The 26,501-nt window shown below is 41.8% G+C and overlaps 1 long non-coding RNA gene across 1 annotated transcript; it reads left to right on the top strand.

Annotated features, from left to right (window-relative positions):
• On the top strand, positions 1–24,126 carry LOC106039012 (uncharacterized). Its single transcript, XR_010829698.1, has 3 exons — positions 1–1,120; positions 19,274–19,521; positions 20,510–24,126. It is a non-coding gene; the product is annotated as an uncharacterized lncRNA (long non-coding RNA).
• The last annotated feature ends 2,375 nt before the right edge of the window (positions 24,127–26,501 follow it).

The following is a 26,501-nucleotide window of genomic DNA, read 5'->3' as shown; positions in this document are numbered from 1 at the left end:
AGGTGCTGGTGAGTTAAACTTTGCCTTTGTTAGTAGTCTTTTGTATTCACTTCTGAAGCATGGATTTATTCCATGGCCACAGCTGAAGTGGGATTGAGGTTGATCAGCCATCTCATTCACCTCCCTTCTGAAGCTGGCAATTATTTTACCCAAATGTAAATCCAAGCACAGTTGATAATTTGCTTTAGGGTAACTTCCAGAGAGTTTGGCAGAGGGCTGCACTGAATTTGACTTTGTTTGTCAGGACATGTATCCACCACCCATGTGTGTTCCCAGATTTGCATTCTCTAGGACACACATCATGACACTGGTATTGTATTGGTGAGTAAATCCATCTCACTGCTCCGGACTCTTTGAACTGGAAACAAACAAACAAAAAAAAAGGATTTATGTTTGTTGGTCGAATGACAGCACATCTGCGCCAAAGGAGGTGCAGGCCAAACAATGCTAAAGGGAAAAAAAAATAAGGAGAAGAGGATAAGAAGTCTGCTCAGATTGTGCTGGTGGCCAAACTTCTGCTGCTGGTGGATCCACAAAGGTGGTGCAGACATACCAGAGGTTGCTGACTAAAGGCCTGGCAGTTGTTCCAAGAAACAGACAAATCAAAACTGTGTGGATCGACAGGACTGGTGCAAATGTAGAGATGAACGTGTATGCTGTACAACGACACAACAGCCTTTGTTTCACTTGACCTGCAACGCTCACAGAATAGGAGGTACTACAAAAACTGGCGAGGGCTGACATCTCTGTCCTCTGCCAGATAAATGAATAGGCATCCATGGCTATTTAATGCTCAGCTATCTTTTTAGCTTGTAACATCCTTTAATGACTTATTTCCTGTAATGCTTTTCTCTGTTTTTCCAGTACAAGTTGGAAAACATTGACAGAGGGCAGTGGACCGCTGTGGATAGGGCCTGCTTTGTTCTCTGCTTGCACGTTGGGTAAAAGGTAAAAGGGCGACAGAACCAGAGAGACTTCCTGGAGGAGGCGGAAGATGGATCCTTCCTGGGGAAACATCTGGGCACAGCTGGAGCACAACAGTTCCAGAAACTGGAGCATGGGGGAGAAGAGCAAAGAGCCTCAGGCAGAGACTTTTAAGAGGGGCGGGGAACATCCACAGGTAAGAAAAGAGACATTTCCTGGGATCCACGAGAAGCAGCAGTTTTCTTCAGTCCAGAAAGCTGGCTGTCACTAAGCCTGGGTGCAGGAAGGTCTCTCTGCACAGTGTGGAAGGCAAATGGAGAGCTGTTTATAAACTTCTTAAAATCTCTGTTTTACTTGCTTGAATCACTTTGAGTTTCTTGGATGTAAAAAGTGAAGGATTCAATTTTCTAAGGAAACATGACTTCGAGTTTAAAAGCGTTGTTTTTTGTGGGGAGGGGAGAGAAGGGAGGTCAGTACTGCAGGAAGAAGGTCCAGGCCAGCCCATCTCAGGGTCTGGTATGCACAGACTCCTTCTCAGACAGCTAGATCACAGCAACTTTTCTGACTTCTGCACTGTACCAGTTTTGCACCTTCTGGTTTGGCAATAATGAAATATAATCTTTCAGCTTTTTTTTTTTTTTTTTAAACATATCCTGTTTGTTTTCATAAGTGCTTAAAAGTGTTCAGAATTGTTTAAATGAGGCACAGGTCAGTGTACTAGTTATTGTGACAGGCTTAAGGAATGCTATTGTATTTATATCTTACAAGTCACCTCAATCACAATATCTGTTTTCTGAAGGAATAGTCTATCAAGACTTATCATTTAATAAATCAATAACTGTAAACTTTTTTTTTTTTTTTTTTAAATGTGCAGCATTGAGAAGGATTACTTGATCAGGAAAGCAAAAGATCCTCTAATCCAAGAGGGGTAGGCATTTTTTTTTTTTTAACTTCTTCGGTATGTTGAGAATTGCTTGGTTCCTAGCACTATGTTCTCCATTCTTGACAATTTTTCACCACACGTTTTGCTCTGCCAGCTCTTGTAACCATTGTAACAGTCAGTATGTGCCAGTGCAGGTGATGCCACAGGGCGTTGTCATACTCTCAAGTATGATGTGATGGACAGGGAGCAGAAAATAATTTATCTCAGTTGTGCTTCGAAACAACACAAGTGAGAGCCATACTGAGAAAAAACCTCCTGTTTTCAGATCTCTGTATGGAAAACTTCCAGATAACTGGCTCCTCTGAGTAATTGTTTTCCATTTAATTAAGGTAGAAACAAAAGATCAAGAACCAAGATGTCCACAGTCAGAGATAAAATCGTGGGACACAAAGTTCAGGTGTAATGAAGGAGATTTTTGTTTTAAAGTGTTACATCTGTAGAACAAGTGAAAACTCACAAGGAGGAAGATTGTGAGCTCCTTCCTCTTACCATCAGGCAGCCGTGTAAAAGTGATCTCAGCAATGCCAATGCACAACACAGAGACATAAGAAAATTCAGTATCTGCTCAGGTGAAACTGTAAGCCTTATTTTGTGTCCAGAAGACTGCAAATGCAAGCATCTCTAACCTTAACTTGTCAATTCAAACATGTTTCCAAGCTGACATTTTTTGCTTATTTTTCAATTGCAAGTCATGCACTCTGCATGACTTACTCTGTGTAAGGGAAATACTGGTTTTCAGTCCAAAAGTACTTCATCAAATCTATGTTCTTGTGAATGCAAGAATATTTGTGCAAGTCCCAGAAGTATGACTTTCCCAGGAAAATATTTGAACAGTCCAGTTTCACACTGGCATTATTACATCCCATTAGATCAGTAAGATTAGTAATTTTGGAGCTTAGGAGCCACAGGAAGAAATTATATTTTCTATTTTTCTCTGTGCCTGTATCCTCCATCAGTTGAAGATTTTTCAAGGATCATCTTTTCAATCTGGAGACATCAACAGTTAGGCAATCATGTGAGGTATATGTAGAGTTAGGTGCACAAGAGTGGGGTCTATGGGAGCTATTTGTTAACATGTGATGATAATAAGAAATCCCATGTAAGCATAAGCCTCATTCATTAAAAAAAGCTACGGCTCTCCATCTTTAGTAGCTGTCTCCTGAAACTATAGTCACTTTCTCAGAAATCCCAAAAGCAGGCAAGAGGCAGACCCAACACAACTTATTCCATGTTACAGCATTTGCTGCTGTATTCAAAGTTGTTTCTTCCGTCTTCGAGGTGGCGGGGCAGGGGGAGTTCAGTGTGGGTTTTGTAGTTTCTTCTACTGCATTTTTGCATGCTGTATGAAGTAGTTGAATGGACTTAGGACTGTTCAGATCTCTCCAGGCTTTGAACTCCTCTTGAATTACTATATGCAAAGTGGAGGCAGTTTAAGCAGACTAATTGAGAGAATTTCTCTCTAACTTACCTGAGACATGGTGGTAATAAATTCCCTTGGGAAGTGGGTGAGGTTGTTCAAGTCAAGTTGAGATTTAACCTTGAGTCTCATATATCTAGATTTAAACTCTCAATTTTGAATAAAAGACAAGGACATTAGAAGGTAAAGACAAAATATACATTATTTTGTTTCTTAATTTTGCAGAAGAAACACATTTTTTTTCTTTGTCTAAGAAAACCAGTCTCACAAGGCCTCACAAGGAAGAAAAGACAATGGTACTTCCATCATTTGTGAATTCCCTTCCAAGGAAGAAGAAATTCTGTGTGTGCCCCAAACATAAGCAAAAATTAGGTATCTGAAATTTTCAGGCCTTTCTGGAGCAAGGAGCTATTGAGTGAGGGCTTCAGGCAGGTGAGTTTCAGATTCAGTGTGTAAATCCCGGACCCTTTGTATGAATCCAGATTTATATTGCCATCCTGTGTTCTTGTGCTTCTGATGGCTCCGTGAGAAAAGCCTCAAAGAGCAGGAACACCCCCTTTCTATAATTGCAGGGTGAAATCCCAAACAAATGGCAAGGCACCCCTCAACTTCGCTCATGCCAGGAATTCACATGTGGTTAAAAGATAACTGGTTTTGTTTTTATTGTATGTCTTTCCCCTTTGTTGATGAGCCTTGGCAATGAACCTAACATAATGAGACTTACAGAGCTTCCTTGGACAATATTATTATTAAAAAAAAAAAAAAATAAAAGGAAGCTGTCTAATGTATCTAATAATAACTGAATGACAGCAAACTATTCACGTGGTTGTCTTTGTCAGCAGGGAATGTATTTGGTGACTAAAGGGGGAGGGGGGGGCAATCTTATATTCCTATGAAAAATGCAAAGCAGTAAGCAATGAAGGATGGCACAAAATATGCATGTCCACAGCAAACAATGGAAATAACTTTTTATTAGTACCATTCTGAAATACTTAGCTACAGTTCTGACTGAATACTTGATATGAAGTTAATGAGTTAGCATATATACTCCTTTTCCATCCACTGCCAATTGCAATCCTTACTTAAACACAGATAAGTTTTTATGACAAAAAATGTAAATCAGACTTCTTTGTGACCTAAGAATATTGCATTCCAGTCTAAACATTTTTCCATCCTATTATTCGCAAAAAGATTTTTGTTGTCCAATTGGAAAAAAAAAAACATTTGTCCCAATATTCAGCTTTGTTCTCACTCCTTCAAATATTTCAAATTAAGTGTTGTAACTACTATGACTAATACTTTCTGGTTTTCACTTATTTATTTTCAGACTATGGTGCCAGGATTTGTCATTCTTATTTGTCATTATTTCTTTTGCACAAGTTTTTACAACATCTTGTTTTGTTACTAATTAAAATGTAATTGTTATAACCAAATTGCTCCTGCCAGTTAGAACACAGAGCAACAGCAGCTATTCTAGCACCTTCCTGTCTCCTGGGATATTTTAAACTACAGTTTTACTTCATATTAACTGATTATAAATTGACTTGGTACTGTTATTTATTTTGTGAAATTGTTCTACATATGGCCAGCCTGTTTGTTTGGCTACAGGCACTTCTCAGCTATTGAACCCAAACTGGTTTTTGTTTGGGGCAAACGTTTGTGTAATGTCCAAAGTGTTCTTCACAACACTGTTAACAAGAAAGTAATTGATCTGCAAATTGTCCTAAAATCTGTCTACTTGGATGGTTCTCTGTGAGTTTATATTACAGGATAGCACAAATGTGGCACGTGGCACATGAAGTGCTTTGGCTATCGGGTTGTACTCTGCGTTGTGCTCTTTTTCTCCCGCTTCCTTATTCCCTCATTTAGTAAGACACATCACAGTAGATACTTATGAAGAAGGCATTCCAGTCTGTGCCATCACAATGATCAAGATTTTGATGATGGATTTATTTACATGCATGGGTTTATTCCAATTTCCATCCTTATGAGAAAGCTACATGTGCTTAGAAAATTTGATATTAGGTTTGCTATCTTTTTTTTTTTTTCCTCCAATGAATGTGTAATTTGCTTACATCTTTGACAATATTAATGTATGTACATCTTTCTGGTTGCTTCCATCCCCTGGTTTTAGCTGCATGTTCAGCCCGTCCTAGTTTGGTCATGTAATATATTTTTCATCAGTGAATCACACCTACTCCCATGCTACTTAAAATATTTCCTTTTTGTCTAAAGTTTTGCATGTTTTAGTTAGATATGTTAACATCCCCATCCATTGCCAAATGCTCCATTTTATCCATGTGCCACTACCTCTTGCAGGCACAGTTTTTGGGATCCCGCGCGATGTCCTTTACTAGTGTCATTTCTCTCCCTTCAGGAATGAGCACAGCTTTCCTGAGGCCAGGGGAGGGAAAGGGTGTGCCATTAAAGCCCCTTTCTGCCTTCCTGCCACGGTCACCTCCTGTGAGGTGATAAGGGCCTCCCACTGCTGCCTCTGCCTCTGAGCGGAGAAGTGCCTGGGCAAGGTGTGGGATGCAACCGCCTTTGTGCTGCTGTCCCCCAAGGTACAGGGCGCCAAAGTCTGGTCTCAGCGTGGACTGGAGTCTTTTGTACAGATCTTGTATGTAACTGTGCAGCACTCCGTGTTGGAAATCGGATTCCACACTCTCATTAAAGCCTCACATGCTGAAATGTTAATATTTCATAATTAAGAATATTACACAGAGAATATGCTGTTATGTTATGTATAATTTTTCCTATTCATCAAATTTCAGATTTTATTTTGCATTATTTTTTGGATGCATTTAAGCATTTTTCATCCAACTTGGTTGGATAATTACTTATCTGTCATCTGTTAATGTCTGCTTGACAGCTAAACAGCCAAGTCCTGGCATCACAGCCAGGGATATTTGTTAGTTTACTGCTGTTGCTTTCATGTTCATTGTTTGCTCTGTAATGGCCCTTAAACATTTCCCATGCCTATTTGGGCTAGAATGATTCTTTACATAATGCCTCAGAGGAAAACAAGGTTCTTCTAATAGCAATTAAAATTAGCAATGATATTAGGCTAAGGATTTAAAGTCACATCTCATTCCGGAGCAAGTTCCCTTTTATCGCTAAAAAAAAAAATCAATTTTCAACAATGCTGTATATCTCATGCATAATACACAGCTTCAGTGATTTACTTCTTGTTTTGGCACAGGCACTGTTGAATGATATAAGAGCTAATTTTGTTTTTCTGCTTTAATAGCTTATACTGTCTGCATAATGAACCCTGTCTGAGCTTCACTAGGAGAGTTAGGCTGTTCAGACACTTCTGTTGGTACAAATTTCCTGTTCGTTCTCTCAGAAGTTTCTCTTATCCGCAGTTTGAAAGAAGAGACTACACATGAATAAGGGTGAGACAAATCCATGGCCTTGGGATTTCTTGGGAAGGTGGTTTTCATGAAACGGATGCCAGAAATAGGAGTGTGGAACAAAATTATGAGATGGGAATCTTAGGATAAAAGAATCGCTAATAGCACTGAAAGACATTCGCAGCCGTGCTACACATTTTGATAAATGATATTGTCTTGTTTCCAGTGGATCAGATGAGAAATGGTGCCATGCTTGGAGAGATGCTCAAGGAAGAAGAGGCTTTTTCTTATCCAGAAGTAGATTTTATTTTATTTTATTTGAATAATGGCAAAGAAACAACAGTGCAGGCTACCAGTTAGATCAAGAATTTGAGATATATGGACATTTGGGATGTTTTACCAATTGGAAGTATTCCTAGAAACTGATCTTGTTTTGGATTCAATTTCCTCTATTAAAAAGAAAGCAGACAAACAACCAAACACAACACACACATGAAAACAGTTCAAACTGAGAAATGAAAGAGGAAACTGGAAGAAGCTTGTGCAACCTCTACTCTTAATGTTCATCATACAGTAAATAAGGCAAATAAGGGTAAAGAAAGTTGTGAATAGAGATAAAGGAATACCAAACATTCTAGAAGAAAGAACAAATGCTGTTAAGAGTAGGTTACAGCCGAGAGGTAACAGAACAGCTGGAAGACAGCAAAGCCAGGGTAAAAATCCTGTCTAGGAATGGGGACCAGGCAGCAAGGAATAATGCAAGTGCATGCGTGTTAATACAAGCCAACATATACTGCTGATACGTTTCTATGCTTCTGAGAGGGGAGCTAGCATGTTTTTGTTTGCCAGTTATCTTAAGCTATGTAAGATTTCTCGTAAATGTTCACAATATATCATTCTATGTTAAGTGGATGCAATTTAGCTTAAAAATAAATACCTTTTACATAGAAAGGCTTTGTGAGATTAGTAAGTGAATCTAAGTATAGGAAAATGTAATTTTTTTTTAGTAATAAAAATGTATAAGTGCGTGCATCTGTCTGCCTGGATTCAAGTGGAGTGTTCAGATCCTAAATTTACAGTGAAACAGTGACAGAAAATAAACAGTCAATGCTGAAAACACACGCTTTGCTTTATGCATTTGTGTTTGCATAAAACACAGAGCTCTGCCAGCTGCATTCGGTAGGCAGAAAAACAAGTAAGTTCAAACTCTCGGAGTGTAGTCATTGCATTCGGACAGGTGAGATTCCTCTACAAGCTAAGCTGCAGTGAATACCAGCTGGAAATCAGAGGATGAAAGGAGAGAAAATGCTCTCTGGGGACTCTGGTGTGACACAGGCACTCAAAGCATGTCTTGAAAAAGCTGAAGGCCACTTTCAGTGCTGAGGTAGAGCTAAGCTTCTACCCCATTTGAAAAACGTCAAGAGAATTGATATAGATTAAGTGATGCCATGCAGTGCTTGCACATTTTCTGTAAATCCCTGACAACTGTATCTATCCGACTAAGCAGATTCCAGCTATGAGATCTGGGAAAACTAACATAAAGAGAAAGGGAAATGGGCTGGTGATATTCGTCTTGTTCTACCTGCCTCATGTGATTCTGGTTGGAGCCATTCGCGCATCTCTGTCCCAAGCACTCTGTGAGAATAGACACCAATCTGATTTTGGAAAAATTTTGTAGGCGCTAAGAGTGAGGATAATGCTTTCTGCAGAGAAGCCTTGATGAGTCCTCTGTCAGAGGACTTTTGCACTATGCCAAGATAGTTCTCTTCTGTTTGTAACAGCAGGGTTTGTCACCTGTGTTCTGAGGGCATGTAGCAAAGATGGAGCAGTTCAGGCTTAGAGGACAGATATGTATTTCTTTACTTTTATTCAAGCAAGACCTGTACAGGCCAAGGGATTTTGCTTGCATGGATAATATCTGAAAAGCACTTTTTGCACTGAGCTGAAGTTTTAAAAGCAAGAAACAATAATAGGGTACAAACTAATAATGCTAGTAAGTAATTGTAAGGTTATATCTCCTTCTTTACAGTTTTCGTGCCCTGCTGAGGAATAGAAATATCAGAGAGCCCCAGTTATTCTGATGACCTGGACAATCTAAACCAACACCACTCCTAAATAAACATTTGGACCCCCGCCTAAAGAATTGAGCTGTTCTTGCTTACTCAGCCCTCAGAGCACCATGTGTCAGTGCCCGTCTGAGGAAGAACTGAAATTACAGCTGTACCCACGTGAATTATATATACCTAGTGAATTATATGTCTGGAGGAAAATTGTTTCTCATGTGCCTTCTTGACTTAAGAAATTGCTCCTGACTCTGATCCTGGACTGTTCTGTTCTTCAGGGCATGCTGGAAAACATCTCTTCTCTTTTCCTTACTTTTCAGGAGTTGAGAGAAGTGATGGAAAGTGATGGAAAGCAAGAATGAAGCATGGGTTGGTCTTTGTGTGAGGATTACTGGGTATGGGATGAAGGGAATAATAAAAGTTGTTTTGGATGTCTAAATTGATAGACAGGGCTCATATTAATTCCTATAAATAAGAACAAATGATATACACTGAAAGAATTACCTGGAAGGAAATTATACCCCTTTGAGGTCATTTCCTTGACTGATTTTTCAGTGAATTTATGGCAAATTCCACTGCCTCACTCTGAATTAGTGTGGCGATGTTTTCCATGTAGTAGCTCAACAGCAAAAAGAATGTCTCTTCGCAGATCTTTCCACCATTACACAGAAACCATTGATTTCGTCTGCCTTAGCAAGGTAGAGTTTGCTTGTTATATTGTGTGAACCTTTGATATACATTAACCACAGAAGCTACAGCAGCTAAAACTTGTGGTAATGCAGGTATGTTATCTCTGGATGATGTGGAAGATAAGTGGTGCAACTGGCACACAGGGGCTGCACTTTACAGTCACTTAGCTGGCATGCAAACATGGTAGGTCATAAAGCAAGCTGTCACTCTTTGATAGAATCACAGAATCATTAAGGTTGGAAAAGACCTCCAAGATCATCTGGTCCAACTATCACCCTACTACCAGTGTCACCCACTAAACCATGTCCCTAAGCACCTCAAGTTCTAGCCTTACAAACAGAGTTAGTTGTCTGTCCAAGCTTAAAAAAAAAAAAAAAAAAGTATTCTGTCATATTTGGTGAATATAAACTTTGGATCTGTTCTATTCCTCTTTATAATAGCATCACTGTCATATCTCTCAGTGTGACTTAAGAAGTGTGTGCTCGTGATGTACAGTATGGTGGTTCAATAAACCACCATCAATAAGACTCAGAAAATATTCCTGTAAATATTTCTCTTCTCTTAGTGAAAATATAAACGAACAGCCAAAAAAACCCCACCCATACATCAAGTATTGTATTAGGTACTATATATATTTTGGAAAGGTCAGTGTAAGGAATTGCAGTAAATCTAGGACCAGCTTCAAACAGATTAACCTCCAGATAAATTTGTGAGCAGGAGTGCTCTCTATTAACAAGATGTCTCTGAAGGCCTTGGGCTGGCCAATAGGAGACAACAGTCCCAGGGATTTAGGTAAAATTTAGGTCAAATGAATGATCTTTAAAACATATTTCAGAAAATACTCTGAAAAGTAAATCCAATTGCAATGCAAGCTACAGCTCAGCAGATTGCATGCCCTATGCTTCACCATGAGAAAGTCATCTGAAGAGCAAGCGTTTTTGTTTAGAAGAGAAACTAAACAAATGGGAAAAAATATATAATCTGAAGCTTTTTTAAGATTATGGGCTAAGACTTCTTGATTAATTTACTCAAATTAAAAATCAGTAGTTAAGGGTGGTGCTTAAAAACATATCGAATGTTTTATTTAAAAGATATCATAACTAAATATCCAGTGCTTTCAAAATAAGAAATTTAATTAAAAAGGAAAATGTGAAACTTAAATGTTGTGACCTTTTTATTTGCCCCACTCCCTGTTTCTGGCTGAATTTACGTGCTGATGTTATCCCAAGTTCCCTGGTTCTAGTCCCCCCAGACTTCGTTTACTTTAAAAAAAAGCGTATTTGCCCAGCTCTGATGCCAGCCTTAAATCTCACGTTTTTTGTAGCAGTGCCTTGGAAAGAGACCAAATTTCTAAAGCTTGTGAGAGTCAGAGGAAGTAGCTTGCTAAAATACTGTATTCTTCCTTTCCTTTCCTTTCCTTTCCTTTCCTTTCCTTTCCTTTCCTTTCCTTTCCTTTCCTTTCCTTTCCTTTCCTTTCCTTTCCTTTCCTTTCCTTTCCTTTCCTTTCCTTTCCTTTCCTTTCCTTTCCTTTCCTTTCCTTTCCTTTCCTTTCCTTTCCTTTCCTTTCCTTTCCTTCCTTCCCTTCCCTTCCCTTCCCTTCCCTTCCCTTCCCTTCCCTTCCCTTCCCTTCCCTTCCCTTCCCTTCCCTTCCCTTCCCTTCCCCTTCCCTTCCCTTCCCTTCCCTTCCCTTCCCTTCCCTTCCCTTCCCTTCCCTTCCCTTCCCTTCCCTTCCCTTCCCTTCCCTTCCCTTCCCTTCCCTTCCCTTCCCTTCCTTCCCTTCCCTTCCCTTCCCTTCCCTTCCCTTCCCTTCCCTTCCCTTCCCTTCCCTTCCCTTCCCTTCCCTTCCCCCTTCCCTTCCCTTCCCTTCCCTTCCCTTCCCTTCCCTTCCCTTCCCTTCCCTTCCCTTCCCTTCCCTTCCCTTCCCCCTTCCCTTCCCTTCCCTTCCCTTCCCTTCCCTTCCCTTCCCTTCCCTTCCCTTCCCTTCCCTTCCCTTCCCTTCCCTTCCCTTCCCTTCCCTTCCCTTCCCTTCCCTTCCCTTCCCTTCCCTTCCCTTCCCTTCCCTTCCCTTCCCTTCCCTTCCCTTCCCTTCCCTTCCCTTCCCTTCCCTTCCCTTCCCTTCCCTTCCCTTCCCTTCTCCCCTCCCCTCCCCTCCCCTCCCCTCCCCTCCCCTCCCCTCCCCTCCCCTCCCCTTCCCTCCCCTTCCCTCCCCTCCCCTTCCCTCCCCTTCCCTCCCCTTCCCTCCCCTTCCCTCCCCTCCCCTCCCCTCCCCTCCCCTCCCCTCCCCTCCCCTCCCCTCCCCTCCCCTCCCCTCCCCTCCCCTCCCCTCCCCTCCCCTCCCCTCCCCTTCCCCTCCCCTTCCCCTCCCCTTCCCCTCCCCTTCCCCTTCCCCTTCCCCTTCCCCTTCCCCTTCCCCTTCCCCTTCCCCTTCCCCTTCCCCTTCCCCTTCCCCTTCCCCTTCCCCTTCCCCTTCCCCTTCCCCTTCCCCTTCCCCTTCCCCTTCCCCTTCCCCTTCCCCTTCCCCTTCCCCTTCCCCTTCCCCTTTCCTCTCTCTCTTTCTCTCTCTTTCTCTCTCTTTCTCTCTCTTTCTCTCTCTTTCTCTCTTTCTTTTTCTCTCTCTCTCTCTCTTTCTCTGTCTCTTTCTCTCAGTCTTTCTCTCTTTGTCTTTTTCTTTCTCTTTCTCTCTTTCTTTATTTCTTCTTTCTCTCTCTTTCATCTTTCTCTCTCCCTTTCTCTCTCTTTCTCTCTCTCTTTCTCTGTTTCTCTCTCTCTCTTCCTCTGTTTCTCTCTCTTTCTCTTTCTCTCTTTCTCTCTCTTTCTTTCTTTTTCCAGAGAAAAAGTGCTAATGCTGTGATGCCCAACCTGTGGTGTACAGATGGTGATGGTCAGTACAGTTAGCATGTTGTAATAACATAATATTTCATATCCTGACCTCTGAAAATTGATGTCGTTTATATTCTGCACATGGTAGATTTAACTGTTTCAAAAAGGTTGGAGGATTACCTGAAACATTATATTCAATATCAATGTGTGTTTCAGACCAGTAAAATGAAAAGAAAGATTTTACGGATAAAGCTGAGTTTTTCCAGAGAGATTAATTATTTTTATGTCCCTGGTAGAGAAGATATAACGTATGGAAGGGACCTACCTTTTTTTTTCCATCTGAGAAAGTGAGAAGTATGTCTCTTCAAAGTGTCTCCAACTGGAGACGTAATAAAACCAAGTCAGATTTTGCAACAAGATTTTACAGACCATAATAAGCCTAGATGTATATTTCCTGCAACATTACAAAATTTTGGCATGACTTAACAGAACACATAGCGTTTGTGATTATTGCAATGACCATCCCTTTACTTGTGTGGTGCCTTTACTTGTGCTTTATGGACGCCTGTTACTTATAACCCAGTCTGAAGTGGTTCAGGATGGGGAGCAGAACCTGCTCCCGTGTTAGATCTTAGATGCAGAGGTCTTACATACATAAGATCTTGGCTTAATCTCCCTGTACACACCTGGGTGTTTCTATGCAGCCAATGCATGCAAGTGAAAGCAGGTGATCTTTCTGCCATCATTCCTCCACCAGTGCTCCTGAAACAGAGAGGAGGCAAAATGAACCAGGACCTAGGAGTGAGTTTTCAGGGACAAGCTCAGTCAGCGCATTGCTAAGATGCCTTTGAGTTTCCCCTTCCTCTCCTCTTTCGACCAATGTAGCTGGACTGCGTGAGCTGTTTTGGCTCTGTGTGCAGAGCTATGGAATGTATGACATTTAATAATTAAAAGTCTTCTACCATCTTCTACCATTAGCAGCAGAGGTACTATGTTGAAATGTCAACAGCAGCAATCCTCACAGAAAAGAAGTAATAACCGAATGCCTTTTCACACTCCAGGATCTGAATCCAGGAGCTACATCATTTAAAAGCTGTGCCTCCCAAAGGCCGCTATGAAGTCCATGTAATATACAGAGTGAATGCTAGTCGGACTAAGCACTGATGGGGTAAAGTAAATGCAAATAACCAAAGGAAACGATATAGTACAGTGCGACATACAGAAAATGAAAATGAAAATGTGTGAGAATTCATTGTATATGCTAAATTATACATACTGGTGACTATTTAACATCTTGTGTCTATCATGTATTTGTTTTATTTACTGTGAAAGCTAGAAAGGAAAATGGTCATAAAATATTTAACAGTCAGTCTAAGTGGAAAAAATGTTTTCCCAGGATAATGGACTCCTCCAGCTATTAGGCAATGAAGCAAAGTAGAAACATTTATTTTTCCGAGCAGAAGGCATTTCTTCTGAGCTAAATCTCTATGATAATGAACATAAAGCAGACATACAATATAATTAACCCAAAGGAACCTGATTGTACACAGCGTGTATTGAATGAGCAGTGACGGTTGTGGCCTGACTCCAAACCGTCACCGTGGGGCTCAGGTCCCCCGTCTGCAGCAGGGCTTGCCGTGGTCAGCAGAGGCAGCAATCTCCAGCTGTGCATTTACTCATGGAGAGCAACACTGTTAGAAAACATAACTTTCTTTTTAACAGAAGTGGCGTTTGGTAAGGGGCAAGTGTTGACAGACTGCTCCTTCTGCACAAATGTCCTTTGCTTGTTTCCTATGCATTAAAGCCTTTGCTGTGGAAAAAACTTCCAATCCTGCTTTCAAATGATATTGTTTTCTCCCAGTTAGTTTTGATGCAATAGCTGCCTACTTGTCTGCTTGCCTAGAGGGACTCTTTCCCCCACAAATTTCCAAACACATCAACAGGCAGGTTTTTAAATTCCCTCCTCATGAACCTCTTGTTCTTTACTCTGAGCCAAATTAACGATTTGTTTTCCTGCTGACTTCTCACACCTTGTGTCTCAACATCCTGCAGACTCAGATTCAACATAATTTTGATGGCACAAACTATTTGAAAATCTCCCTGGCTTCCCTACCTTTCTCAGCACTTACTCTTTCTTCAATATTTGTTCAATGTTTTTAATATTCCTTTTACAAAATCTTATTTTTAAATGTCATCTCTTGACAGCTTTTTAACCTTTGAACTTATATTTCTTTATCAATTTCGGGAATATTTAATTTTGCCTTAATAGTAATTCCCTTCCATTCTTTCAGGAAAAGAGTCACTAACCTGAAAATGTGACAAAGTAGAGGCATTTCTAATCACTGTATAAAACACTTCACTAGGATATTATCACAAGAAAGTAACTTGAAGTCAAGTGCATAAGTATATAAAACCTGGTGGTACTTGTAGAACAAAAAACAACAACAACCAAACAAACAAACTAAAAACACAACCAAAAACTAGGATTAACTTCAAGAGCTCAGAATGAAATGCAAGCCTCTGCTATTGCAGGCACTAGCTCATTTGCTTGGGCAGATCAGGCTGAACTTGCGACAGCTTCTCTTGATGATATGAAATACAGGTACTTGATGCTGGGGCTATTTGATCTTAAAATGTCACTGAGGCTATTTGTTCCGGGTCATATCACTTCAAACAAAGTATTTTAAACTCTTCTCGCTCCTTTCTTCTTATCTGATAGGTGGATATCTTTGCTATTGCTTGTTGTAAAACCAGCAAGCGTCTCTTGTTCTTTTATCTTAAATCACTGCTTTCCTAAGTTGATACAATTGTCTATGTTGAAAACTCGATACTGTGGCTACCTATAATATGTATAATAACATTAGAAAATAAACACTGCCAGACTGCCACAAAATACATTTAATACTTAACATTTTCATAACCATTGCTCTGTCTCATGGCCACAGTCAGCAGAAGCAGAAGTGGCTGGGGCTTCTCATTACAGCTCTGTTCTACTTAACTTCTGTATTTGATAGCTGGCATTAAAGTTACGTTAAAATATGACAAAATAGGATTCTGGTGTTGGCTTATGCAACATTACAAGGAGTCATCTTTTCAGTATTTCATGTCAGATTAATTTATCTGATTCAATCTTACTGGCAATGTGAAGATTTAAAAGCGTATTCATATAGCAAATGCAGATACCCCACCTAGCTCTGCTTGCCCTAAGGCCAGAGCTGGAAGTGTTGGGTAGCAATGTTTTAGACAGAGCTGGGGTAGCTTCATGCAAGCCCAGGCAAGACTTGAAGAAGTGTGTGGTAATCCAGGAAATAAGGCTGGTCTGTATTGGTTGAATGTACTGGATGAGAGATCCATGCTGTTCGCAGCATGGGTTTACCATCCTATGTCTCACTGAAACTGGGGAATGACAGTGCTGTTGTGAATAGGTGAATTGGTGAACTGGTGAGCTGCATTTGGTGCAGGCATTGAAACACTCAGGGGCATAAAGCCAAGGCAAATACATCCCCATCTAGCTGAAAGCAAATAAAAAAAAAAAAAAAAAAGAGAGTTTGGGAAAAGATAAACATTCTGAATCTGCTATAAGTCATGCTGTACTGGTACAGTGCATGCTATACTTTCCTTAGAAATCAGGTATTTATATGTGGTTGTCCAATCTGGACTTTATATTCAAATACAAACTTGCGTTTTGATTACTTCCCAGCGCCAGGACAAGAGGCCATGGGCACAAACTGGCACACAGGAGGCTCCCTCTGAACATCAGGCAGCACTTCTGCGCTGTGCGGGTGACTGAGCACTGGCACAGGTTGCCCGGAGAGGTTGTGGAGTCTCCTCCCTGGAGATCTTCAAAAGTCACCTGGGGGTGGCCCTGCTTGGGTAGTGGGGGTTGGAGCAGATGGCTCCAGAGATCCCTTCCAGCCTCAGCCATTCTGTGAGGACTCACCCCTTTTAAACACAGTCAGGTGTCTCAACACCAGGTCAAATGAACTTTTAACAATATAAATTAGTGATTTGGCTGAAAATCAGAGGTTAATTTAAACAAATATTTGGTAAGATTATGATTACTGTCTATACAATTGAGAACTCTGTGATTTGAAGATTGTTACATGGGTAAGAGGAAGGAAAAGTCTCCATATGTATGCTATCTGCATTTAAGGAAATCTAAACTATACTTGAGGCCACTAGAAGTGAACATTGCAAACCTGAACTTGTTTAAAGGAAGCCCAGGAAAACAAATGTATCCTGTTGTAACCATCCTTACCTGCTGTTTCAGATTTTTCCCCTGTGCAAATACAAAAGAAGAAAAAGATCATACCAATTCTGCTCTTGCAGACGTATTATTTTAGTGGCACTCACTGACTATATTTAAAAAGCTGTGCAGGCTGGCAATATCTGCACAAGGGAGAACAAAAGTTTAAAACCATAATTACATTGCCAAGTCATTTCCTGAGGGGCTTGTAGGGTGGCCAAGCAAAGGCTCCCACAGATAAGTGAAGAAACACTGCTCTCCGCTTCCTCACGATTACACGTCTTTTGTTTTGTTTGACTGTAGTTATGATTATTATTTCCACAGTGCCTAGGAGGGCCAAGCCAGGCTGGGAATCCTGTTGTTTAACTACAAAGAGAAATTCAGATGACACCGGTTCCAGAGCACCTGTTGAAAAGAGATTACGTTTGAAGGATGAGCAAGGGTCACTTCCAACACTGGCGGCTGAGCATGCTCAAATATACCCTCACAAATACTCTTACTATTCAGCTCAAACAGGCATTTTCCAGGCAAATAAACAAACAACGTATATTCACATCAACATACAGATCCATGGTCTGTCTCCTACTCCTGAAAATTTGGCTCTGTGAAGCTGTGAAGGCTCTCAACAGCTGTGAAGGAGGGAATTTGGAGTACAAATGAACACCAGAGCCAGCTGTAGATTTGCATTCTTTGACATCTGGTGCTGAGCAGACACTGGGGAATTCTGTGACAACAGGAGACTTTATGCATCTGTCAGTTAAATCTAGCATTTCTCTTTGGGACGTTTGCATGGATGAGGTTGATCACAGAGAGCCGTTTTAGGCCAGAACAAAATAAAGGAGGAGGACTGTGTATGATTCAGACTCTCAATTTGTATGCAGAGCTGGCAGGTTGCAAGGAGCTTGCCTTGAATTGGGATTGCACATCTGTTCTGCCAGAATTTGCAAGATAGCTTCCACAAAATGCCAATGTATTTGATTTCAGAAATGCTGTGGCTTGGGGCTCCATTACAGCCTTTTGGTGCATAATAAAAAAGGTTAGGGGTGTGTGTGTGTGGATGTGGGGAATCCCATTAAAGGGGACTGACCAATACTGTTTAAAAGAGGGATTTTCAACACTTCTTAAGATCTACTGGCATATCATGATGAGCCCAAATATTCAAGGAAAAGAAGGGCTGTGATCATATGATAACATCCCCTGAATTGAAGTAATTCTGTTCTTACTTTTAGTAATTTGATTTAAACTGGAGTCTTTTTTAATGTGAGCAGGATAAACACAGACTTCACACAAAAGCATTGAACTTCTCCTCCTAACACTGGATAGTCAAGGGTGGGTGTAGACTGAACCCAGCTGGGGATGCTCTGTGGGGACGCTCTGTTGGGGATGCAGTCTGTGGCTGCAACCTTTCCACCTCAGACATCCGAGAGCACAGAGTGATCAGCAGCAGGGCTAATGAAGACTGCCCTTTCCCAATGTGTGCATGCTTCACAATCCCTGCTATGCCCTAAATCCCCAAAAAATGATTGGCAGTGCAGAGGATGAATTAAGCTTCCTCCTCCCTTCCTTATTTTCCTTCTCAGACAGGCACGAGTTACATTGTGCTGCTGGAATTGCACTTGTTTGGGGATGACCCCTGTCCCAAGTGATTCCTGCAGTAGAGGGAATGCCAAGGAGCTTTTTAGAGCTGCTGGTTGTAGGCATGTGGTGGGGTCCTCAGGTACCAGTCAGCAGGACCCTTGACCCCATTATTTGATCACATTAATCAAGTTTGAGCCATTGTCAAATACAGTGATGTAAGAAGGACTTGTGTTACTAAGAATATTTTTAATGAAAATTGCTATCATGCCTTCACTGTGTATATGTGAAGAAATACCCCAACTGCGTTGGCTACCAGTTGTCTCTTTGCAAAGTATATGTTGTGCTACACATGTGGTGGTGAGTGGTTCTCTGACACAGCTCCTGAGTCCCTTAATTATGGCTTATTACCCCATGAAGGATGAAAAGGAGATAAACCTCTTAAGTATACCCTATTAATGACGGCTAGAAATGTCCATATTACTTCAGCAGGGCTGTAACGGAGTCTGGGATGCTCTATAAAGATCCACAATTTTCCAAAAAAAAAAATACACTCCTGTAACTTTGAAGGAGAGACAGGTGGAAGTTTATCAGGAGAAAATAGGCTTTGCTGACAGCTCGTGGCTGACAAATGGTGAAACCTGATTTCTGTGAAATTCTCTGTTGGTTATAAGTCAGGCATGAGAGAAACCTTGCTCCCTTCGGATGCCTGCCAAGTTTTTACATTGGATACAGATGCAGCTTTTTGAAGACAGAATGTATTTGCAGCATATAACATGCCTTCCACTGTTACTAATTCCTCTCAACAAGGAGGTAATAGCAACTTTTGTTTGTATTATGAGGTGTTCAGTATGTCAGCCTGTGGTGTTTGTGAGTGTGTCCACGCGTGTGAACATAGCCGTTATAATCAATATGCAACCTGTGTGTGTGGCCACTACAGGTGGTATTTTAACCATGTAATTAATTAAGTCCAGGCTCGTCCTAACACACAAACCCAGGATATACACCCATCAACCTTTCTGAAACCCTAGATCGCAACACTAACATGCCTCAGCAAGGGGTGGGCATTAGCCTCGTGCTAGACTTAAATCATTCCAGGCAGTCTGTTTTGAATTTCCAAATGTGCTGTCCTGTTCTAATGAGTTAATTCATTTGGTATCCATTTCCTTCTGTCAGCTGCTTTTGGAAGATAGATTGCATATTGTTATCTTAGCCTTGTCCATCCTGTTAATTATTTAGGAAACGCAGCTGAAGACTATCTGGAGTTTTCTATGGCAGAGGTTGACCTGTGGCAGTGGGACAACAATCGATCACTTCTTGAAGGAGTCACAAACTGCGAAATGAGTACTCATTTTATTTGCTGTCTTCAGCATGGTGTTTTAAAATGTTTTCTTTCATTCATGCGGAGAGATAAAAACAGAAGTGTAATCTTAGAAATTTTTTAAGAAAGTCCATCCCAGTACATCAATGCCATCCACCCGATGAAGGTGGATATACTAACATACTGCGATTTCCACATTTGCCAGTAGCACATTGGAAGTCTCCTCTATTCCTTTCTTGCTTGTTTATAGTCATTAGATTGACCATACCGTGAGAATTCATGTTATATTCACTCATAGCGCTGGCATTAGGCTGGTGGGACATGAGGACTCAGTGCTTCCACCCCACATCATGCTCGAGCTTCGGACTCACAAGGCAGCATTGTCCGAAGCAGTGCTGAGTTACCCCAATGATGCTCCTGCTCTCTGAGGCCCAACCTTAGCCTGTGACTTGGCAGAGCTTCATAAAACAAGGTCAGCTGGGGTTCTTCTGATTCCCTGTTAAAGAATAAAGAAACTTCCACGAAGGACAGCTGCTGTGTGACATGAGCTATTATTTGCAGCCATCCCAGTTCTTTCCCATCCCTCCACTACTTCCAGGAACTTCCATGTTTATTGTGCACATCTTCCTCAGTTTCCTAGCAATCATTTCAAATCCATAGATAGTCCAGCAACTAATTTCTAGAAATGCCTGGATATCTTTGTTCCTTGGTGCTCTGGTTGTGTTGCCCATGTCAAAATTTTTGCACTGAGCTGTGTGCTGAGCCCACTGCAGCGCAGAGCACAGCATTGCTCGTGCCCATGCTCTCCCTTCTCTCCAACCACAATTAGATCATCTCAAAATATCTGCACTGCTCAGGGGCTCTAGATTTCACGTGAGGCTTCACAGATTAATTTAGCACAACTAGTTTACCTTGGGATTTAAACAAGCTACTAATTTAACAGCCCTGAATCTTTCCTGCCGTCCCTGTGCTGAAGTCCTATGCTTCCCATAGGATCCGTGGGAATAAAGAGTATATAAAAAGAAAAAGAAGCATGAGATTCTTAGCCTCTTAGCACTTCATCTCCCTGTGACTTTCAGACAGTTCTGACTTGCACACTGGAGAGACTCAGAGGTGTTTTTTTTTAATTTTATTTTTTTATTTTTTTTTAATAGGAAACAGATTGAATGTGCAGGCTTTCATTGATCTCTGTGCAAGTTCACCTCTGAAGAAATCCCCAAAGAGTTCAATGCACTGTACAAGGCATCTATTGGACCTTGGACTCAAGTCTGTTCTCTCCTGCACTTAGTTTCCATTCAGCAGGTGGTGGAAAGACCTCTTCATTTTCTCTTACTGTGTTTTTAAGGATTGCAAATGATTTTGACCATCCTAGCCCTACTTTAATGCAGGCCACCGAAGAGGAGTCCTGAGATGCCCTTTCATCCTGAGCAGAGAGCAGAGTGAGAGCAGAGCCTGGTTACACGAGACTGAGGAAATCTGTTCTCAGAGGAATCCTCCGCAGCTGCCTGCGGCGTTGCCTGAGCACAGTCTTCACCAGCACCGGAGGGATGCATGAATCCAAGCTGGGCCAAACAACTTTCACCCTGTGCACAACTGAATTTCCAATTTTCCTGAGCGTTATGTTCCCTCTGAGGTGCCGGTGGCTCCTGGATGGCCCCGCATGCCTTGGGTGGGCTGCCTCGCTCTTCTGGTGGCCGGGGGTAGATCAGATTTTCCTTGCTGTTGAAGAGCTGCAGCTGCACATCTGCAAGATACTCCAGGGAGAAATCAATCTCAGTTTGATTTTTAGAAATAGACTCACAAATATAAGATTTGTGGAAGAAAATGCTGGCCAGGCTTTACTTAAATTCCATCATTATTTTTACAATTTTGTCCAATTTTAATTTAAAAAAATATGTCCTGTGTTCTCCATAATGTAAATTGGTGCAGTCCAACTGAAGTCTCTGGAATTACATCAAATATTCTAGCAGACAATTTGGCCCATGAAGGGAAAAGAAGCCTCTATAATGCTGTGCTCTCAACATCAGCATTCATTTTCCTTATTATCTGTACCAAGGGATCATTTTCTTTAGGAAGAACTCTAACTGCAATTCTTACTATCAAGAATATTGCTTTTAAATTGAAAAATAAAAAGTAAACTATGATAGTTTTCAATAACTATACTACTACAGCCTTAATTTTCAAGGAAAAACATTACCTAAACTCAATTTCAGATAATGTTCTATTACGTGAAAACCACTGTTGATATAATAACTTCTATTTTAGGTTGCTAGTAAAGAGAAGAACAATGTGACCCATTTTAAAACTGGCTCACAGAAAAATATTAGCAAGCCATTTATCATTTCTGTTTAATTTCGTTGATAAGAACCATCTGATAGAAACATTTCTTTGTTGCAAAACTAACAGCAGCACAAGACATATTTGACCATAACACATGAACTTTGCAATGGTAAGAAATGGATTTTATGTTTGTTGCTTGTTCAGTTTGAAAAAGAAATGAAAAAAAAAAAAAGAAAACACTCACCTTTGAATTTTTCAGTAGATGGAGCCTGGATTTTTAGTAATCTCCAAGTAATGGGCAAATCACACTCCAGTGACTGGGGTGCTGCAGTGGCTGTGTACAGGGGGAGGAGAGGGTGGGAGGATGAGGAAGGGCAGTTGCCCTGTATTTGAGAAAGAAGCAGGGATGCAAGGAGCTCTGCTATGAGCCAGCTGAGAGCTTGTGGGCCTGGACTGGCTGGCAGACCAACGTGGGTAACATTGGTGTGCGTGTCTGCTCCAAACTGCCTGGTAAGAAAGAAGCAGCAGTTCATCAGGCCTTTTCCAGACAAACCGAAGAAATACCTTCTTCACTGGCCCTGGTCCTCTTGGGAGCCTTTAGCAATGCTGGTATTTGCTGGAGAGGTAACACAGCAGGGTAAAATCAATGCAGGTTTCTGCAGGGCATTGATGACAGCTTCCTGACACAGGTGATTGATGAGGAGATGAAGCGTGGAGACTGTGCAGGACCATATTTCTACAAATAAAGAACTGGTTGGGTATGTGAAGGTCAGGGCAGCTCTGGTCCCTGTGACTGGTGGAGCTCAGGATGCTGAGAGAAGGCACATAGCAGATTAACAGCTCTGGACATTAGGGGAGCAACCGCTGGCCTGTTTAGGGATCTGCTCAGAACAATCCCATGGGAGACCATCTTGGAGAGAGGAGGAGTCCAGAAGAGCTGGCTGATTTTCAAGGATTGCCTCCTCCAAACTCAAGAGTGTTCCGTCCTCATGCGTAGGCCTACAGGAGGCCTGCATGGATGAAAAAGAAGCTCCTGACAAAACTCAAAAAATAAATATTCAGGAGGTGGAGGTAGGGTCAGGTGATATGGGAGGAATTAGAGACGCTGCCCAGTCATGCAGTGATCAGATTAGGAAAGTCAAAGCCCACCTGGAATTGAATCTGGAGAGGGATGTGAAGGGCAACAAGAGAGGTTTCTACAGGTATGGTAGCAGTAGAAGGGAGACTAGTGAAAATGTTGGCCTGCAGATGAATGGGGCAAGGGACCTTGTGGCAGAGAACAAGGGCAAGGCCAATGTACTCAATGCCCTTTTCTCTTTGGTCTTTGCTGGTATGACCAACCTTCAGGAATCCCAGGCCTCTAAGACCCACAGGAACATCTGGAACTATGGAGAATTAGCATTGTTGATCCTGATGAGGATCAGGTTAGGGAAGACTTAAAAAACCTGGACACACCAGGCTGTTGGGCCTGATGGGATGCGACCACGAGTACTAAGGGAGCTGGCTGATGTCACCATGTGGCCACTCTCAATAATCCTTGAAAGGTCACAGAAGTTAGGAAAATCATTCTTGACCGTGTTGGTCTGGTCTAGTTAGTCTGGTTAGTCTGGTGCATGAGGGGAAAGCAAGTTGTTTGTCTGGAGTTTAGCAAGGTTTTTGACACTGTCTGCCATAACATCCTCACTGTCAAATCAGTAAGTACAGACTAGGTAAGAGGACAGTAACCTGAGCCAAAAATTGGCTGAATTGCTGGACTGAAAGGATTCTTATCAGCAACACAAAGTCCATCTGGAGGCCACTCACTGTAGGCGTACACCAGGGTGGGTACTGGGGATGACACTGTTTAACATATTAATTAGTTACCTGGACAGTTGGAAAGAGTGCACCCTCAGCAGGTTTGCAGGTAATAAAAAATGGGGAGAAATTACTGCTACATCAAATGGTTGTGCTGTGATCCAGAGTGACTGTGACAGGCTGGAGAACTGTGCTGACAGGAACCTCATGAGGTTCAGTGAGGGGAAGTACAAAGTCCTGACCCTGGAGAAGGACAATTCCAGGCACCAGTACAGACTGTGGGGTCAACCAGCTGGAAAGCAGCTTTAACAAAAAGGACCTGGGGGTCCTGATGGCCAGCAAGTTGAACATGAGCCAGAAATACAGCCATGCAACAGAGAAGGCCATCAGCTTCCTGGGCTGCAATAGAAGGAATGATTCCAGCAGGGCAAAACAGCAGATCCCTTCTCCCTGGCACTGAGGAGGCCACGCCTGGAGCCCTGTGTCCACTTCAGAGCTTCCCAGTATAAGAGAAACCTGGACACACTGGGGAGAGTCCAGCAAAGGGCCGCCAGGTTGATGAAGGGACTGGAGCACCTCTCCTGTGGGGAGAGGCTGAGAGAGCTGGGACTGCTGAGTCTGGAGAAGAGGGACCTCGTTGGGGAACTCACCAATAAACACCTGAAGGGAGGTGCAAAGAGGACGGAGCCAGGCTCTGTTCAGTGGTGCCCAGTGCCAGGACAAGAGGCCATGGGCACAAACTGGCACACAGGAGGCTCCTTCTGAACATCAGGCAGCACTTCTGTGCCATGCGGGTGACAGAGCACTAGCAGAGGTTGCCCAGAGAGGCTGCGGAGTGTTTTCCTTAGAGATCTTCAGAAGTTGCCTGGGCATGGTCCTGGTCAGCCTGCTCTGGGTGGCCCTGCATGAGGAGAGGGTTGGAACAGCTGGCCTCCAGAGGTCCCTTCCAACCTCAATCATTTTGTGGAATCTTTGTTGATGTAATTTTTAAAAAGTGCTGTGTCTCAATAAAGGCCCATATTATAGGAATGGACATAATCACACTTCCCTGCTGTTAACAGGTTCTGTTAGAAAGAATTCCCACATAAGCCTTCAGGTTGTAAGTGCACACAGAATCCTGACATCCAAACAGAGAGACAGCAGGGAGCTTTTCTCACCTGATGCTGGGGCAGATGGTGGATGCATTGCCACTCCTCACTAGCTACGGTCCTTAGGGGCTGGGCTGTCCCCAGGTAAGGAGCACAGGGAGGATCACAACCTTGGTCCATCCAGAGCACTGGAGAGGCGGAGCAGGCTGCTGGTGCTGGACAGCTGTCTCTGCTGGCACTGAGGCAGCTCAGGAGCCCTTCTTTCAAGGAGAACCTGCAGCTGATTTCTCCAGCCTACTTTCTAGACCTTTTGTGCTGATCCTGCAAAGCTCAAAGGGAATAGAGCAGGGCTGGGAATATGTGTGAAAAAATTATCTCCCCCAGCCTTTTTAGGTACTGAACAGAAGGAATATGTAACAGCATGATATTTGCACCAGTTCCACTGAGATAAAACTGCTTCTGAAAGCAGTTTTTGGTTGTTCAGGAAAACTAATTTTCTTCCCAGGTTTGAGTTAAACAAGGTCATTTCACTTTTTCTTCAGCTTCCTATTATTGTGTTTATGATTATCATCAATAAATTATTTTGAACATCAAGCATATAGAGCAAAGTATTTATTTCTTTTTTACATCATACTTTTAATAGTAAATTTTGGCCTTCATTTTTATTAAATGAAGAATCACTACCTACTCTGTTTTAGGATTAATGAATTCATGAGGCTTATTTTCACTGGCTATGAGGGAAAGACAACATTTTAAAGCAAAATGAGGTAGCTGATATCTTTCTTAATGTATTTTTAATGTATGAGACATGGCGAGGAGCAGAAAAACATTCCATGCTCTGCAATACAATTTGACAACAAAAGAATGGAAAAAAAAAAAAAAGAAAGAGTAAGATAAAAACAAGCTAACAGAAGGTATGGAAGAGTGAAAGATACAGCCATGTTATTAGTCTCCAGTTGGATAATTTTATCGGGATTTCCAGCACACGATGAATGAATCTGATAAATGGTGAGGGGATGAGGATGTTGTGATATTAATAAGAATGTAATTCCATATGAAACTGTCCTTCTGTGATTTATAGCTAATAATATTACTGAAATGAGGAAATGAGGTTAATAAAGGCAATCAATCCTATGTAATCTTTTTTCTTTGTAAATCTGATTCTCAAAGCATTTCTGATAGAAAAAGGACAGATTTGTCTTCTACTCCCAGCAAGCTCTGCTGACAAGAGAAGTCCCACTGAAATCAATTGACAAGCAGTCCGGGGAGTACATAAAACTCTGGATTCACTTCTGTTCTGCTTTGCTTCTGTGGTTCCTCTCTGGTGACAATGTCCTTAGAGCCACATTTTCTTTGAGTAACAAGGCTGCTACAGCACACTTGAAGTGCAATTATAGATCTTGCTGATATACTAGCAAACTCTTGTTGCTCTGAAAGTTACCTTTGATCTTGCGACTTGGGTACTAATCACACAGGCTTTTGCTGTGCTGTTCCAATCTTCCCAGATCTCTGGGTATTTACGCACTTAGCTAGGCTGCACTGCACCCCGTACTGCTTGGTTTCTGTGGTATTAGTACTGGAGTAAACCAAAGCAAGGTTAGCTTGATTGAGTCTACCTGTGGTGTAAGAATACCACAGACTGCAGTGTATCTCCACTTCTGACTGTCATCTTTTCCACTCCAGCATGTCTTCATCTCAGTAACTGAAATCCAGCTTCAGTGAAATTTGGCAGACCTCAGAAAACTCACAGACTCTTTTTCTCTCCATTATGTGCCTTGCCTGTTTCCAATATAGTTTCATTACTTGATTTTCTCGGAAGGGAGTATGTGATTTAGAGTATTTATATTTATAGCATCTGGAGGAACACCTATTTCTTCAGAGAAATGTCATGGGATATCTCAAAGAAAGACATTTAAGAAATACTGGAAGTACTTTGCTTTGCTTCAAGTACATAATTCACAGTTCTCCTTATGAGGGAAAGTCT

Source organism: Anser cygnoides, chromosome 2, assembly GCF_040182565.1.
Source record: "Anser cygnoides isolate HZ-2024a breed goose chromosome 2, Taihu_goose_T2T_genome, whole genome shotgun sequence".
NCBI lineage: Eukaryota > Metazoa > Chordata > Aves > Anseriformes > Anatidae > Anser > Anser cygnoides.
Note: the sequence above shows the minus strand (reverse complement) of the source record. Positions and strands in the feature narration are given on the sequence as shown.